The sequence below is a fragment of the Crotalus tigris genome, unplaced genomic scaffold, assembly GCF_016545835.1.
Source record: "Crotalus tigris isolate CLP2741 ecotype Arizona unplaced genomic scaffold, ASM1654583v1 scf7180000017916.3911339, whole genome shotgun sequence".
Classification (NCBI taxonomy): Eukaryota; Metazoa; Chordata; class Lepidosauria; order Squamata; family Viperidae; genus Crotalus; species Crotalus tigris.
This window is the reverse complement of record NW_024096718.1, coordinates 2,388,504-2,407,310: the sequence shown is the minus strand read 5'-3', so window position 1 is coordinate 2,407,310 and position 18,807 is coordinate 2,388,504. Positions and strand designations below refer to the sequence as shown.

Below are 18,807 nucleotides of genomic sequence, written 5' to 3'. Positions count from 1 at the left end.
CACATGCGCGCAAGGCCGGTGCCACTCAGTCTGGTCCCGGGCAGCTTGCAACAGCCCGGGACCATTGCAACATCCCGAGCCTGCCTTTGCAGGCTCAGGACACAACACCCCTTCCCCCCCGGATGAAACGTATTAAACTATATGGGTAGATATACACGACCTCAACACGAGCGTGGTGTGCCAGCCAATGGAACCTGCACATCTGTTGCAGCTACTTACTAGCCACACTATAGCATAGTACCAGGCTATTGTTTTGGAATTAAGTGCCCAACACCCGCACCTTCAAGTTTCCCAACAACAGCAGGCACCCTCTTCACTTCCCTTGCTTTGACAGCAATATTACAAAATCTTCCAGGTATTTGGGAGATCTTTTTACTCTCTGTGACCTCCTCAGATTTTGAGAACTCCCTAAATCATCCTGTGCAGAGATTGTAGTGGAGTTGCCCCCTCTTTTAAACCCTGGTGGTCCCCATGAACTGGGTCTTGTTGCCTGGTCTGCTTGCTTGCCCACTGGGCTCGTCAGACCAGGACTTTGCTCCCCACTGTACCTGGTTGACCTGCCTAACTGCAGGCTCTCGGGCCCCACTAAGTGCCCGCCAGTATTTCACATTTCTGTGGTACTCTCCAAGTCCACAATGGACCTGTCAAGGGAACGCATCCCTTCACTCCCAAGCCCCATAACGGGATTGTCTGGTGTTTCTGCAGTGCCCCAATACTCGGTTGCCCCCCATTCTATGCCGGAGGTACCAGAATCAGGATTTGCCTCTCTGACTACCTCCCTGTGTGTAGACTTCCTTTTGGAAGCAGTAGCAGCATTGGGCCAGCTTATTTCTTTGTGTGCCAGTTCTCCTGTGTTTTTTGGGTTGTTTGGATGCTCCCGGTTATTCTCCCTGCTTGGAGTGCTGAATTGGGGTTGTAAATAATGAGTATGCCCCCTGGGTGACTCCCTGGCTGGAGTAAACACTGGTGCCTGTATTGTTTCTTGTTCCCCTGAATTCCTGTTAGGGACACTTGTGGAACCTTGGAACAGGCCTTCTTCAGCCTCTCCGTTTGGCCCCGGTTACTGCCAACACCCTTCCCTTTGCCCATAGTGGTCCCCCTCCCCCCCGGAGAAAACCCAGGAGTTGCAGAGGTGAGTCCAGTCTCATATGCAGCTGATCCATATGCCATCGAAGGACACGACCGTCGTCCAGGGAAACCTCGTAGGACAATGGACCAGTGACCTTGCATACTACCGCCGGAACCCACAGGTGACCGGGCCCATAGTTCCAGGTCCATACCTGGGCACCCACTTGCAGACACCATGGTGCCCTGGGTTGGGTGACCCTAGGAGCCAGTCTGTCCAGATGCAACCTGTCAAGTTTGATGATCAGTTTGCGCCCCCAGTGAAGTTCAGCCGGGCTCTTCCCAGTGGAAGTGGAAGGTGTGGTGCGGTAAGCCAGAAGGAAGTCTGCCAACCTGTGGTGCCAGTCCCCGTAGGTCAGTTTCTTTAAAGCATCCTTGGTGATGCAAACCGTCTGCTCAGCCATACCGTTGGTGGAAGGGTGGAATGGGGCCGAAGTTGAATGACAAATCATGTTGGCCTACAAGAAAGCCTGAAACTCGAAAGAAGTGAATTGAGGACCATTGTCAGAAACCAGAACATCTGGAAGGCCATGTGCAGCAAAAAATTCCTCTCAGTACTTGAATGGTCTTGGCAGCAGTAGTGGAAGAGACAGGAACAACCTCAAGCCACTTTGAATGGCTGTCAACAAGGACCAAGAAGAATTGTCCCTGAAAGGGCCCAGCGTAATCTACATGCACCCTAGACCAAGGTGACTGTGTCTCCTCCCATCTATGCACAGGAGCCTGAGGCATTTCAGGGCGTGAACACTGGCACAAGTGGCATCCATGCACTTGGGCCTCTATTTCCCTGTCTAATCCTGGCCACCATAAATGGCTACGCGCAAGCGCTTTCATCCTGACAATGCCAGGATGACCCTCATGGAGGGAAGCTAAGACTCTAGGCCTCAATGAGGTAGGAATAACTATTCTGCTGCCCCACAACAGACAACCCTGGAAAGTGGATAACTCATGCTTCTTGAGCCAGAAACTCTGGAACTCAGTACCTGGACAACTCTCAGGCCATCCAGACAAAACCCATGACAGCACACGAGTAAGTGTGAGATCCGTGGCTGATTCAGCAGCCACATCCTGGCATTTAGGGGAGAATCAGGCAATGCCTGAATGAAAGAATGTTGATGGCAGGGGCAGGGTCAGCCTCTACCATTTGTAAAGGTAATCTACTTAGGCCATCAGCGTGGCCCATTTCCTTGCCAGGTTTGTGAACCAATGAAAAATCATAGGCTGACAAAAAGATAGACCATCTCAGCATTCTAGGAGAGATGATATGGGGAGTTTGTTTGTTAGTGGTAAACAACCCCAACAGAGGCTTATGGTCAGTATAGACTGTGAAATGTCTGCCATATAGAAAATCATGGAATTTTTTAATTCCAGCGACAATGGCCAAGGCTTCTCTATCTATCTGGGCGTAGTTTCGCTCAGCAGAGGACAAGGTTCTGGAGTAATATGCAACAGGAACCTGAGTTCCATCAGCTCTTAAGTGGCTAAGTACAGCCCCCACCCCATAAGGGGAAGCATCACAAGCAATGCAAACAGGAAGAGTTTCATTAAAATGTGCAAGCACATCATTTGATGTAAGTAAGGCCTTGACCTTATTGAAACTTTTTCATGTGCTTGGACCACTGCCACACTGCCGGCTTGTCTAAAAGCCTAAGAAGTGGTTCTGCTACATTAGCTTTGTTAGGTAGGAAAGCATTGTAAAATTTCAAGAGGCCTAGGAAAGCTTGTAACTCAGCTTTAGACTTAGGCCTAGGAGCCTGCTGTATGGCCTTCAATTTAGACTCAGCAGGGTGAATACCGCTGGCATCTATTCTGAATCCCAGGAAATCTGTAGAAGAAACTCCTATTTTGCATTTGTCTTTTTTAAGTTTTAGGCCTGTTTTTCTTAAACGCAGCAGAACAGCCCTCAATTTCTCAGCTAAATTCTGAGTGGACTCTCCAGCAATAAGGACATCATCAAAATAGGGGCAAACCCCTGGTATACCTCTCAGAGTGCTTTCCATAACACTTTGGAAGATTCCAGGAGCTACATTTATTCCAAATTGTAGTCTCTTGACTTTGAATGCCCCCCTATGAGTTACAATAGTCTGTGCTTCAGCAGCAGCTTCATCAACAGGTAACTGTTGATAAGCCTGTGCCAAATCTAGCTTTGCAAAAACACGCCCCCCTTTGAGGGAAGCCAAAATATGGCTGACTACAGGTACAGGATACGCATGCTGTTGCAATGCCTTATTTAGTGTGCATTTGTAGTCTGCACTGATGCGAATGTCCCCATTAGCCTTGAGAGGCGTGACTATGGGGGTTTCCCATGGACTTGAATCAACAGGTTCTAAAACACCTTGCTGGATCAATTTGTCCAATTCAGCATCAATTTTCCCTTTAAAAGCAAAGGGTACTCTTCTTGCTTTCACCCTAATGGGAGTGACAGTGGGGTCAAGTTTCAAAGAAACTGGGGGGCCTTTGTAAGCTCCCAGCTGAGGGCTGAAGACATCTGCAAACTCTTTGCAGACTTCTGCTAGGCCTAGCGTTTGCAAATTGTGTAGCCCTGTAACTTGCCTCAAACCAAATGAGTCCAATGAGACTTGTTCGTTCACCCCCAACTACCAATACATCTAATGGACCTTCAAAATCCTTGTATTGTACTGTAAGGGTGGCCTCCCCCTTTACACACACCTTGGAATTTTGGAAATCTGTTAAGACTATATTGGATGGCCTAAGTTTGGCCTGGAACCCACTGCTAGTGCAAATCTTCCTGAAAGTGTGGATAGAAATGATTGAAAGGGCAGACCCAGTGTCTAGCTCCATAACCAATGGAACTCCTTGCAACCTCACCTTAAGTGACAGTTTCTTTTTAAGTGGCCTGTGTGTGCTTCTTCTATAGATACTTCTGCGTGATGCACAGAAACCCACCCTGTTTTGGCTGGGGACCCTGGTACCTTTCAGGCGCAATTCTTCTCGAGGTTGTGCCTTCTGACGGCCCAAACAAACAGCTGCTATGTGGCCTTGCTTGCCACATGCTCTACAGATTGCAGAACGGAACCTGCAGTCGGTCCTCTTGTGGCGACCTCCACACCCGAAGCACTTGGGCACAGGTGGAGACTTTTCTTTGCCTTCCTTCTAAATCTTTAAAGTCACAAGGCTTAGCTGCTCTTCTCAAGGCTGCAATGTATTCTTTGGCTGATTCACCAGCTCTTTAATCCCTCTGTTCAAACGTGTGTCTCCACGCAATAACAGACAACTTGGGCTGGAAATGTTCCTTCAATAAATTCTTTAAATCTGTATAAGTAACAGACTCAAGAGGAGCAGGGGCTGCCAAATTTTCTGCAATTTCAAATGCATCTTGACCACAGACACACAGCAAAGTAGTGGCCTTCAAGCCATCTTCTCTAACTTGATTCACTCTAAAGTAATTTTCTACTCTAGCAACATAAGACTCCCATCTTTCTGGGTGAGTAACGTCGAATTCAGACAGTCTCCCTATCTTCGCCATCTTGCTTCTTACTTCTAGTAAGGGGTCTATCAGCCAGCTTACCTCCAGCGATGCTGTACTGGCAGGCCAGATGCTGAGTTTAACTCCGTCTTCCTCCCTCCAGGACTCTTGGGGTAAGCTCACAAGTCTTCTTCCTTAATCTTGCAAGCAATCCCACCTTCGTCGCCAGTGTTGAGTCCTCGAGTCAATGGCGAAAGAAGAGCACACATTCTGTTAATTCCAACAGCCTTTATTCTCAGCAGCTCTCTCCAACACAACTCTGAGGCTCACAGGCCTCTCTGTCTCCTTTAATAGAATCCCCGGGCAAAAAGGTAACAATCTGGTGCGCTTCCACGCCTCGCACATGCGCGCAAGGCCGGCACCACTCAGTCTGGTCCCGGGCATCTTGTAACAGCCTGGGACCATTGCAATGTCCCGAGCCTGCCTTTGCAGGCTCAGGACACAACAATGATCAACTAAAATTCAACACAAAATTGGCACTGGATAAGGGTCAACAGAATTCAGGAAGGGTTGGACTTGGAACACTTGTGGGAATGCTATGACTCTAAATTGATGATGAGTAGAACTCCGCCGCTCAGCTCTGCTTGCTCTTCTCCTACATGTGGTAAAGATTGACTGAGTCAGGCAGACTGATATCTCCAGGCAACATTGTAGTGACCACCAGAATGAGACATTAAAGACAGCTGGCTTACTTGAACACTCTATTCTCTTTCCTGCAATATTTTGCTACAGTTCACTCTTGTATTTTTATAGCATGAAAACCAGGTGATCCATTGTATATAGGAAAGTCTTTGAAAATAGGAGTTCTTTTTCAGAACGTCAAGCAAGATAAAAGAAAAGACAACCTTCTGCAGCCATCTTCCAGAATATTCCATATATCACACTTAAGAAGAAATGCCTTTTACATTATTAAAATTCCAATCATTAAACCCTTCATTATATAAATAAAAATAATCTTGCAATTATTTTATATAAATAAACTATAAAGTTGAGGATTATCCACTATCACCATATTCCTGTTGAGAATAAATGAGGAGATTTAGTCAATTTTGTTTGTCGTTCCAATGACAACAATGCCTCATTTGAGAAGATTAAGTATATATTTACCAGACACAAGGCACAAATAAGGCTAAAGAAGAATCCCAAATACATGTAGTACGTGTATATTTTTGTACTAGACCAACTGCACCTTGGAAAGTGATCAGTAATGCTTTTAGACTATATCCATTTAATATATTTATCAGATCTGGCAAGGCATCTTTGCTTTGTTTGAATCATCAGTGAATTTGGGAAATGTTTTCCAAAGACATTAATGTAACGTGCTGTATTGTGAATGTTATCAAATGCATTTCAGAATACCAATATTTTCACAGTGGCTGGAAGTGAAACTTCTGTACGTATAGTTGGGCACTGTAATGCCATCTGCTGAAGAGAAACGGACTTTTAAATTGATAAAATAATTCTATTCTTACTTGATGCTTTTATTTTTATTTCTGTTCTACTACTTTTTTTCACAGATGAAATTATAAAAATCTTTCTTAATAATGGTAGAAAGTAATCTTCTAATTTACATTTTTTCATTGCTTTATCACTTAATTGTTTTGCATACCTATTGTGAAAAAAGATAAGGGAATGAATATAATTTCCTATTGACAAAAAATAGCCCTATATAATTACATTCCACATACTTCATCATCTTTTTATGGTATGTTTGGTTACTTTGTGTATGTCGTGGTTGTTTTAAATAATTTTTTCATATTTTGATCATTGCTTAGAGTTGTGTCAAGATATATAATAAATAAATCATTTTCATACTTGAGGCTGTTCCATTCTAGTGCCAAAAGTTTGTGTATTGGTATAATAGTGCATATCATCAACTTTATACACTATACTATGCTTTAGATTCAAAAGCAAAAATATTGCTTTGAACATGCATGAGTGAGAACATAGTATCTGTCTGCATCTTCTTAAACCAAATTTTTTTCACCAAATTATGTTATGGTACAGAGGACAGCTGTGTAATCCTGGAAAAAAGGCTTGGTTATTTTTGCCTTTACATTAAATTAAAGCATAGCAAGCCTATATTATAGTCCTAGCATTAAATAAGTAAGAATGTAAAAAGATTATTTGTTACTAGAATAGAACAGAACAGAACAGAATAGAATAGAATAGAATAGGAAGGGACCTTGGAGGTCTTCTAGTCCAGCCTCCCGCTCAAGGAGGAGAACCTATACAATCTCAGGCAAATGACTGTCCAATCTCTTCTTAAAAACCTCCAGTGATGGAACGCCCACGATTTCTGAAGGCAAGGTGTTCCACTGGTTAATTGTCCTCACTGTTAGGAAGTTTCTCCTTAATTCCAGGTTGCTTCTCTCTTTGATCAGTTTCCAACCATTGTTTCTTGTCCTGCCCTCTGGTGCTTTGGAAAATAATTTGAGCCCCCTCTTCTACTTAATGTCATAAAGTGGCTAAGTACAAAGTGGTACATTTGCAATAAATTAAAATCATCATTTTTAAGTAAGAAAAGGCAATAGTAAAAATACAATAAATATTATTCTAACAGTTTAAAAGACAGACCACTAGAGGAAGGGTGGTACATTTGCAATAAATTAAAATCATCATTTTTAAGTAAGAAAAGGCAATAGTAAAAAATACAATAAATATTATTCTAGCAGTTTAAAAGACAGACCACTAGAGGAAGGAGGAAGGAGGAGGAGGAGGAGGAGGAGGAGGAGGAGGAGGAGGAGGAGGAGGAGGAGGAGGAGGAGGAGAAGAAGAAGAAGAAGAAGAAGAAGAAGAAGAAGAAGAAGAAGAAGAAGAAGAAGAAGAAGAAGAAGAACCAAACCAGTGTTGATTCCCAATTAGATAAATCTTTTCCAGAATAATCTGTCTCAAACCTGATAAGAACATGTTAAAATTAGTTGACGATATAAAACTCCTGGAGATGGGCATCTGGTATGCTGTAGTTAAAATGTCATGTAACTTCATAGTGAGCAATTTTGCTCCAGAAGATAATATGTTTTAATCTTTGTGACCTCAAATCTATGGAAGGAAGATACTCATTCATTTTTTTTCATTCATGCTTCTACTACTGCAGGTGTCAAAATCATGTCATATTTAAAAAATATAATACAATTACAATTAAATTGAAACTGTAATTAAATTGAAATAAATTTGAAAAGCAAATAGACAAAAAAATAAATAAATCCAGATAATAATAATCAGTTCATTGGCCCACTCAAACATTAATTATAGAGTTCCAATTAGATTGTTGTCTCTTTTTTGCCTGCCACTAGTGTTAAAATCTCATATTCAAAAAGTATTTCCCCACCATGGATGTACTTGATTGAACAAACATCCTTCTTGTGATTGTGGATACATAAATTTATAGAGGCAACTGTGAACCATCGATCAACAACCCTAAGCCATTTGGTGAGGACAAAAGTGCAAGATAACCAAAATAAGCAGATATAATCAATTGGCACTCAATATTCACTGGAAGGCAAAAACTTTTTGGTGGGCAAAAAAGGAACGAGAGGCTTTAATTGTAACCTTAAAACTCAGAATAAATTTCCAAAATCAGTTTGTTCCTTCAAACAATGCACTGTTTCACTCATTCTGTGGCTGGAATGCTTGATGCACATCACAAAAATTTAGCGGGCCCATGTTGGAAGGGTTTAATGGAATACATTGTCTCATAAAGGAATATGGATTTAAAAGCCAACAGCAGTGTCTTGAATTTAACTTGGAAAATGATAACTACTCTTTTTTTTCAAGCAAACACTTAAGAGATTGTCTTGAAACACAGACTTTTATAGGGTTTATGTTACAATAACTGTAGAGAGAGGCTATCATATCATGCAAAAGAATATAAACAAGTATGTTTTTTTCTGCTTCCTCTTCTCTTAAAACATAAAAAAGAGGCAAGGATGATTAAAAAAGGAATGTTAAAGGTTAATGAAAGTTTGAGTGAACAGTGCATTTTACAAACAGTTAAAATATGAGAAGCTTCTTGAATATGCATACATAACATATAGTTATGCTTTTCATCCTTCTTTCTATTGATAACTAGCACCTTATTCTTTTCCTCATCCTCTTTGGCCCTTTTAAATTCCCAAATCCAGAAATCAGCAATTCAATCTACTTTCAACAAAAAGTCCATTTGAGTTTTACACATGGAAAACATATTCCAATGTGTACCAGTGTGTTACAGTTGCACTACTGTCTTGTTTTTGGTATTTTTTGACATTTCTACAGTATAATCTACTTTCATGCCAACAGGTCCTGAAGACGGCATGCTACTGTTTTTTTTCTTCTGTTAACCCAGAAACATGAGAAGAACCAAAAATCACTGTCCAGCCCCACACTGCAGCAAATTTTTCCCACTACTTTAAAAGGAAATATAATCAACTATTTTCTCCCCTCACTCCTATGTACTTCATGTGGAATTTTTACAAATAACTCAAGGCAGCAAACATATCCAATGCACTTTCTTCCTCCTATTCTCCCACAAAAACCACCTTATGAAATGAGTTAGGCTGAGAGAGAGTGACTGGCCCAAAAATTAACTAGCTGGCTTTCATGGCCAAGGCAGGACTTGAACTCACAGTCCCTGCTTTCTCGTCTGGAGCCTTATCCACTAGAACAAACTTGTAGAAATGATACAGGAATTTTAATAGCTTGGTTGCAAAGTAGTACAACTCAGAAATCCTTGAATTCTATACACATTTTTGGATTTAATGTATTTTTTTCTGGGGATTTATCTTCAACCTGACAATCCTACCCCCTCAAAACTTATGGGCATTTATTATATTTTTTTTCTCGATATAACAAGGCTAATGCTGTCATTTCTCCAAATAAAACTTCAGAATCAAAACAAACTACTATATGAATGAGGAATTTCAACATCTTGTCCTATTTTGGATACTTTGGAAGGTCTCAGATATTCTACCCAAAGTCTGCATTAAGTCTGCATAACTCACTTTTATTTAGTTAACTGACCTTATCAAAATGCAGGTCAACATCTATATGTAAAAATATAAAATAAAGATATAGAGATATAAAATTTACTGAGAACATTCACATTTGTTGAAATCTTTTCAACCATCACTTATCTCAAATGACACTGTGGTCAATGATATCAAAAGCTGTTGAAATTTCACTAAAAGCACTAATAAGGGCAATTGTCCTTCTTCAACTGCTTGCCTATCAGAACAAACAAAGTTACCTCCATGGTGTGACTAGCCAGAAACCGAATTGAAATTGATCCAAAAACCAGTTTTATCCAGGTGCACTTCAAATATTTAGCCACCATCTTCTCAAAGTCTTTGACCAAGAATCAAAATTCTGATGATGGTAATTTTTTTGCCTTCAAGTCATTCTTGACTCTTCAGTTTTCTTGGAAATATTTTCAGAAGTGACTTGCCATTTTCTTCTTTCTAGAGTTAAGAGAGAATCATTGACTTTGTGCCTAAGCAGGATTATCATTCACATCCTTATGATTTACAGTATAATCTGGTACCTTTAACCATTAACTAAAGTAGCTCTCAAAATTCTGATACTGACACTGATCTAAACTTATTAAAAGAAATTGATCTAAAGATAATATCTTCAGGATGAGATATACCACAACTCCCTCAAATGATTCTTTTCAATCAGTACAGCCAAGAAGAAACTGCATCTAAAGATGAGCAGTAGTACAAACTTGCCCAAATAATCTATCCTTATCCTCAAGAAGCACAAACTGAAATTGCTTCCGCAGCACAGAAAAACCAAGTGTGCCAGCTTCCTATCTACTATCATTGCTAATGGTTTATCTATCAAAAAGTTAAAAAGTTCATAAATGTTGCTACCTATAGCATTAGTAGACCAGTCCCACAGGCTGCTTCAGTTCTTAAAATATTTTCCTAGGTAATTTCCAGCAGAGACATGCTCTAATGAGTTCTAAGTTGTGCTTGGTCGTGTTTATTTTGTGACTTATGCCACCAACACTCTATATATGGCTGCCTGCATATTTCATCATCTATAGTTCCTCAGTAAACTTCGGGTTGGAGAATCATGGTTGGGAAAAAGTGTCAACAAATGGGCAGATTCCAAACCTTCATTCATCCTGGCTTTCAAAGAGTCTGTTCCCTTGTTTTCTCAGTTTATTTGATGAATTATTTAGTGCACGCATTGAAGAACATAAGAACTCAGTCAAAAAAGAGGAACCAACTTCTTCCCTGGTCCAACACCTTAAAATCACAGGACATGAAATTGACTTTAAAAAGACCAGAACACTTTAATAACAGAATAATCAGAGAAGCCATCGAGATAGAAAAACGCCCACACAGCATGAACAAACGAGATGATACCTCCCACCTACCAGCCATTTGGAAACCCGCCCTTACTGACAAACGAGTCCCTAACACAAAAAATGACACCAGACCCACACTCACAAAAGCCACACAGGATGTCACCACCACACGTCCATGCAAAAAGCAAACCCAAACCCACACCGATGATGAGGCATGACCACAAACCAGAAGCCAGACCACAGCTGCATCATTAGCCACTTTAAACCCCTCCAATCCATACATGAAGCAAACTGACACCCACCATGAAGATGAGGCACGACCACGAACGTGAAGCCAAACAATAGCAATGCAGCTCACCATCTCACATCCCCGTGCAACTCAGACTAACCTGAGCACAACAAAGCCCCCACCCAAACAGAACACTCCCCCAACCAATCAGAGCACAGCCAACCGCCCATCCAATCAGAGCACAGCCAACCCCCCATCCAATCAGAACACAGCCAAGCTCTCATCCAATCAGTTCATACCCCCACTGGCAGTTAAAAGGAAGAAACAGCTACAATCACACATTGCTCCTAGAAGCACGAAGCTGAAAACACCAGCCAGAAGATGACGAATGAGACTTCGTTGAAATGTCGCCAAGACACACACACACACACACACACATACACACACAGGTGTTTTGAGGTTTTCGCGGGTGTTTGTATGTAGGTCTGTAGTTATTCGGGTTTTCTCCCGCGTAAAATTGGAAGTGTCTTGGCGACGTTTTGACGAAGTCCCATTTGTCATCTTCAGGCTGGTGTTTTTGGCTTCGTTTGAACGTATCACCAAGATACTCTCAATCTTACATGGGAAAAGACCCGAATACGCCAAGACTTGCATATGTATATATACATATATAAATACATACATATATGTATGTATTTCTGATTTCATTAAAAATTCAAATCCTGGGTAGAGCCATACTATAAAAACAAATAAAAATGAACACCAGGAAAATATTTAAACTAAAAACGTTTAATCAAATGCCAAGCTTTCGTTGGTCAGCACTACCGACATCATCAGGGCTTAAAACAAGTCGACGGGAGTCTCTTTTATAGCACTGGTCAGTTTTTGCGCACGACTCCTGGACCTCGCCATCGGATGGACCTCGTCAGCCAACCAACCCACCTACAGCAACTAAGCCAGCACTCCACACACCCCCACCAATATATATAGAGAGACGGCAGCTCCGATCACACTTTGCTTGCACAAGCACAAAGCCAAAGACCCCAGCCTGAAGATGACGAGTGGGACCTTGTCAAAACATCGCCAAGATACTCTCAATCTTACACGGGAAAAGACCTGAATACACCAAGACCTGCATACCTATACCCGTGAAAATCTACAAAAACTACAAATATGTATATCCAGAATGCTGTATGTTACACCCTGTTAACCCAAATATGGGAGAGAGAAGAAATATATATATACCGTATATGACGGCGTATAAGACAACTTCCGGAAGCGCTAAACTAGGCGCCAAAGACGGGGGTCGTCTTATACGCCTAGTCGTCTTATACGCCGGAAATACTGGTAGTTTCTGGCATATAAGACGACGTTCTAGGAATGCGGCTCGGCGATAAAGACGGGGGTCGTCTTATACGCCAGGTCGCCTAACACGCCGGCATATACGGTATATATAATTTGAAATTAATCATGCAGTTTCTTGATTTCTTTTATTTTTAGTACTTTATAAAACAAGTTGTTTGCAGTCTTTTTTACATATCAAAGAAGGATATCTTAAACCAAAGCCCAACTTCTTAAGAATATCACTGACCATATTATTTGGCATTTTCCCAAATAACCTTACCAGCTTGAAGTGATAATCTTGCTTGAGCAGGAAATAGAATGACTCATGGAATAACTCAATGAATCAGTCACTTTGTTTAAGAGCCTGATTCTGATATCAGTGTTGGTACTGTGTTATATAAAATCATTAAATAAAGTGTATAGTCAAATGTATCAGTTTTCTGGATAACAGGTTCACATTCTCAGGTTGTGAAATTCATTGATCGTGAAACTTTTTAACATGATGAAATTTCATTTTTTTCAGCCAGATAGGCTATCTTTTGGTAACTTACTACTTACTAAAACATTTTTGAAGGCCAAGTCTTAAAATGATATGAAGGAGATAGTGCCATATCACTTAGATGGATGGAGGGAGGAGCTTCTATATTAAAGGATTTGAGGAGTGGGTATCTCTAATTTGGAGCTTACTTAATATCTGATGTACCTGCTTTGTGAAGACAGATATTTCTGACCCCTAAATTGAGGGAATTAGATAAATATTTCATTCAAAATTGTCAAATTATGAGAACAGATATATATAATTATATCAGACAGGTATCACAGTTTTAAAAATTAATAAGATAATTTTGTAAACTCAAGCAAATAGGAAAATGGAAATTAGTTCCTTATTTCCCACTACAGAGTTAAACTGGTTTATTTTTCTATCACTTAATATGTGGGTCAGTATGTTAAATGTAGGGGCTCTGTGTCAAAAGTAGGCAAACTTTTGGTTCCCAAATGCTAAGCAATATAAGGAAAGGTAGAAGCTGCAATTGATGGTGCATCATACATAAGGAGCATGGCTATGTTACATATGTGATCAGGGCTAGGATTTTGGAAGAAGAAGTTCCAGGTTTGGAAACTTTGTTTTATTCAGGTCTGAATTGTAAATATAAGATTATATCTTCAATTACTTTCATGTGTTTTGTACAACTCTGACCTCAGAATGCTGATTTTCAGCAACTGTCAAAATGTTGCAGTGGTCCAGAGGCAGCCTGAGGACTTAGATAAGATAAATTAAAGAAATGACACAAGTGAAGTAATCTTGACAAGGATGAAATGGAAGATGATATTAGGGAACAGCAGAGATTTGGATGAGACTTGTGGGAAATATAGTTATTGGGAAAATAGGGAACATGGAGTTAATATCAATATGCTACTTCCATATTGTCGCAATTCTCATTCTTTATTTCCTGAAAAACAGTTTGAAGATGATCCATGATTGCCTTCATTCCTGATACTGCAGAAACACAGAGCAAATGGAAAACACCCTTTTCTATCCTAAGCTGCTGCAGTTCCTTCAGAAACAAGAATCTCTTCAATCCCAATCCATGCAAAAAAGAAATAATTACTTGCATTCATAAATGTTCCACATACTTATTCCTTTGTGTGCATCTGTGTGATCATATACAAAAGAATTCTAGCAGTTCTAAGAGAGACAATTGGAAATCCTCAAGCTATATTGAAAGACTAGGGGCCAGGAAGCATACTGAGTCATGAGATTCTCTGAACGGAGGGATGGGGCTCTTATTTCTAGTTTTACTTCACACTCAAGTATTCCACCATTGAGCAATAAATAAATTTGATCAGTTCTTAAACACAGTCAGTGTCATGGATCACAGACATTTGGATCTGCTTTTGAACTGTCACACAGTTCTTGATGAATATACCCTTAAAAAAAGAAAAATAGAACATTAATTTCTGAGTTGCTTGTTGATATCTAATAAATGTTGCTCTTTAGTCTTAGAGCCAACAATTATGTGTGATGAATTGATTCAAGTCTGTGTGGGCCTATTGTTAAATAGTTATGTAAACAATAAAGTTAACTCCAAGTTTCTTTTCATCACTCAGGATACATCTTTTAGAAAGCCCGTAACTGTCTTTAAATTTAAACACTGGTCTCTTTTCTTGGCTTTTCTTTCTGTTTTTGCAACCTATTTGCACATTGATCTTTCTCTATCTCATTCTCACACACATTCAGACATACACACATAAAAGCAATCCAAAATTCTTTTTATTTCTGTGAGATCTCATTCAACCTATATTATCTCTACTATAATTACTCTGGTTTTTAAATTCCTAATTTCAAAGCCTCAGCACAATTATTTTTTTTCTTGATCTATTTAGCAGTCTCCTTGTCTAGAAAAGTTATTATTTTTTCCTTAAAAAAGGACATCTTGCTAAAGACAAAAGAAATACTTGTGTATTGCAACAGTAGTCAAATGATACCATAAAATTCTTTGCCAGTTTGGATACTGTTCATGTTTCACAGTTGGATTCTTTTCCACAACAGGGCTGTAGATCAGATAGTTTGAAGGTTCATAAGTTTATTGGCTCTTAATTAGAGATGAAATAGAAATTTCTACTGTTCCTGTCCCCATCAATGAGCAGAGGAAGGTACATGTCTCCTTAATTATGTACAGAGGTAGAGAGACCATATGAACCAAAATAATTCCCAAAGCTTTTTCTAGCAAGTCCACCTTATATCCAAAACAAAAGTACAATCATAATGGAAAGTCTGAGTCAATGTTTTTTGGGTAATATTAAGCAAGCATAAAAGTTCAAAATATACAAGAATGGTCACATTTAAGTTCCTCTATTAAGTTCTTAGGTCACAAATCACTGTCCCTATTCATTCATATAGCACAGGGGTAGTCAACCTTGGCTCTTTTATGACTCGTGGACTTCAACTCCCAGAATTCCTGAGCTAGCTGGCTCAGGAATTCTGGGAGTTGAAGTCCACGAGTCATAAAAGAGCCAAGGTTGACTACCCCTGATATAGCATATTCCAGGAGCTGCCATGGAGAGGAAAGGAGGGATGAACTAGTTTATTTCCTAAAGCTCTGTGCACATGCCTAAATTTGGATCTAGCCCAATGTCCTATTTTAGAGTAGTAATTGTGATTTCATATATGGAATGTGTTGAGAGATCTTACATAAATGAAATTCTCAAATAACTTGAAGGGTCTAGTTTAAAGTACAGATATTTGACATGCAGCACAAAATAAATAATTCAAATCCAAACATATCCTGCTTCTAATAAGATTAAAAAAAACACAGTGCTTAAGTTCTAGGGCTAATATTTACATTAGTGGCAATTAAATAACATCACGTTAATATTTCATACTGGCTTCCTAGCTAATCAAACATATGCATGCAAAATAAATAATGTTCAAACAAAATATATTTTCCTATCTCTCAAAAATCAAACAACATTTATCAAAAGGAAGTAAAGATATATATATTAACTCATTATTTTCTTAGTAAAAAAGAAACTATGGATATGTTACTTAAAACTACTTGACTACTTTGTTATTATTGTTATTGTTTACCCATACTCTGCTAGATATTTTTGACTGGATTTTGTATTTTTGACTATCAGATTCTTCCCAAGGACTGGAGGCTAAAACATATAAGGAACAGTTTCTGGAATTGGTTATGTCTAGTTTAATGAAGAGAAGGACGAGGGGGGACATGATAGCAGTGTTCCAATATCTCAGGGGCTGCTACAAAAAAAGAGGGAGTCAAGTTATTCTCCAAAGTCCCTGAAGGCAGGACAAGAAGCAACGGATGGAAAATAACCAAAGAGAGAAACAACCTAGAACTAAGGAGAAATTTCCTGATAGTTAGAACAATTAATCAGTGGAACAACCTGCTTCCAGAAGCGGTGAATCTCCAACACTGGAAATTATTAAGAAGAGACTGGACAGCCATTTGTCTGAAATGGTATAGGGTTTCCTACCTGAGCAGGAGGTTGGACTAGATGACCTCAAAGATCGCTTCCAACTTTATTATTATTACCTTAGCTGTATAAATTGGCTGTGGAAGTATATATCCCCAAGATGTACTTTCTCTGTGGGATGAAAACAGAGATAGTTAACTACAAAAAACAAACCACAGAAATATTGTCTGTATTTTTCACTAACCTCCCCCCCCTTCCATTCAAATTCTTGGAGACTGCTTAGACAAGTCCTTGCCTTTTTCTTGGCAAGGTTTTTCAGAAATAGTCTGCCATTGCCTTTCCTGGGGGTGAGAGAAAGTGGCTGGCCCAAGGTCACCCAGATGGCTTCGTGCCTAAGGCCCAACTAGAATTGCCAATCTTTCAGTTTCTAGCCTGATGCCTTCACCATTGCACCAAACTGGCTCTACTATTCCCAGCCTAGTATGTTTCAAATAAATTGAATTTCAGCTCCAGCTAGCACAAGTTGAAGAGGGTAGCAAATGAAGGAAATCTCATCTATAGTATAGTTCAACATGGAATCACAGTATATTTTCCCATTTGCACTTAACCACATAAGACATGAGAGCATCTGAAAAAAAACAAACGTTTTTCTTATGTTGCCTCCATTTCAGTCCCAGTCTTTGAATGAAGCAAGGGTTAAGTTACCTTTTGCCATATAGATGGTAAAGTTGTATTTTCCCCACTATTTAAACATCACCCAAGGCAGCCTTGAGTTGTTTGAAATCTGTTTTGTCACCTGTTACTTTGGGCACAAGTCAGATAACTGAAATTTGTTGTGGCTATTGCCAATTTCTATTCAAAACAAAGGAAATAGAGATAGTCTACAAATTGGCAATAGCCACAACAAATTTCCATGTCAACTCAGTAGTGGAAAACACTTCAACTCAGCAATTCGGAAAGGTTCGTAAAAGTATTGCAAGTAAAAAGAGCAAGTTAGGCCATATAACTCAACCTTTTGTTCTGTCAGGAATCAAAATGAATGCAAGTGGCCACATCCAGCCTGTGCTTGAACACAGCCAGTAAAGAGGAAGTCCTCCGCTTCTCTGGCTAATTGATTTTTCAGTCGAGAACACTTAGGAATTGTCTCCTAACATTCGGCTAGTGGGCTTCTGTAACCTGGATTTTCTTGGATGTGTGAGAAGTAAGTCTTCATCCTGGTTCATCCAAGCCGGGAATAAATAGGCAACATGGAGACTGCTTTGGGAAGAAGGTTACCGTTTATTGAAGAAGCAGAAAGATGGTCCTTGCAGGAAGGAGGAAAGGAGAGGAAAGAGAGAGAGCACATGGGCAGTAGGTTTTTTTATACCCTCTCTAGCCTTGTTTGGAATAGTTTCCTGTTCCTGTGGCATGAACCTTGAGGCTTCTTCTGTGTGTTTGTCTAGGCCTTGATATCTGTGGTTTAATCCTATTATCATATCCTGCTTCCCAGGTGATGGGGCTGATGACTCCTAGAGTTTGGGTGGGGTATGCAGATCTTCTCTTTGTCTTCTTGATTTCTCTGACTCCAACTTTCTGATGGTTTTACATCTGCATTTGTATGGGGCTAAAGTCTTGCTTGGGGCAGAGAGATAGATTTGGGGCCAAGTTTGGTTTTAAAAAGTCCTTTTGGGGAAAAATATATTTTTCTGCCCTTTTTAAATATTTCCTTCTCTGGGCTAACTTCCCTCAATCCCCGCTTTGTGCCTTAAGTGTGTGAATGTATGGCACACTTATTGGCACAACATTAAAATTGATCTGGTCAGGGAGACTTGGTAGGCAAGCTTTTAAACTGTTAAGGAAAAAAAAATAAGACATTAATGGAGGCAGCAGAAAACGATCCCTTTAGTGGCTCCCAAAAGGGGAGCTTGCACCCATAAAGTTCTAAAAGTCAGAGCAAAAATTTTGTTAAGTGGAAAAGAAATTTATAGTGTCCAATATTCTGTGCCAATCATTTTCAAATGTTGGATGTCACTTTTAGCTTCCAGTCAGGTTTGCATACCTTCCAAAAAATTTTCACCGCTATGGTTTTCCTTAGTACATGACCACTGGCTGCCCATTTTCAAGGGTTGTTTCCTGCCTTAGCTCTTAGTTCAGTGCATCCAGGTTTGTAATGTCCAATTGAGGTTAGCCAATATGCCAGGCTATTAAATTTTTCTTTAAATTGCACATAATGAGCTCTAGGAATCCCAATCTGAGCCCAACAGTGCAAGATATTCAGGGCTGAAGTTTGGGATTTTTCCTGTTGCTTCCTTAGTCAGGCATATGAATTGCAAATTACCTGAGGAGGCTTGGTTCCCTCCCCCTTGGAATCTGTTGGAAGTTGGTCCCACAAAGCTTTGGTGCAATAGA

The 18,807-nt window shown here is 39.9% G+C and overlaps 1 pseudogene; it reads right to left on the bottom strand.

The window, feature by feature from the left end:
• Positions 1-1,376: 1,376 nt before the first annotated feature.
• On the bottom strand, positions 1,377-2,052 carry LOC120308413 (annotated as a pseudogene).
• Positions 2,053-18,807: the final 16,755 nt, after the last annotated feature.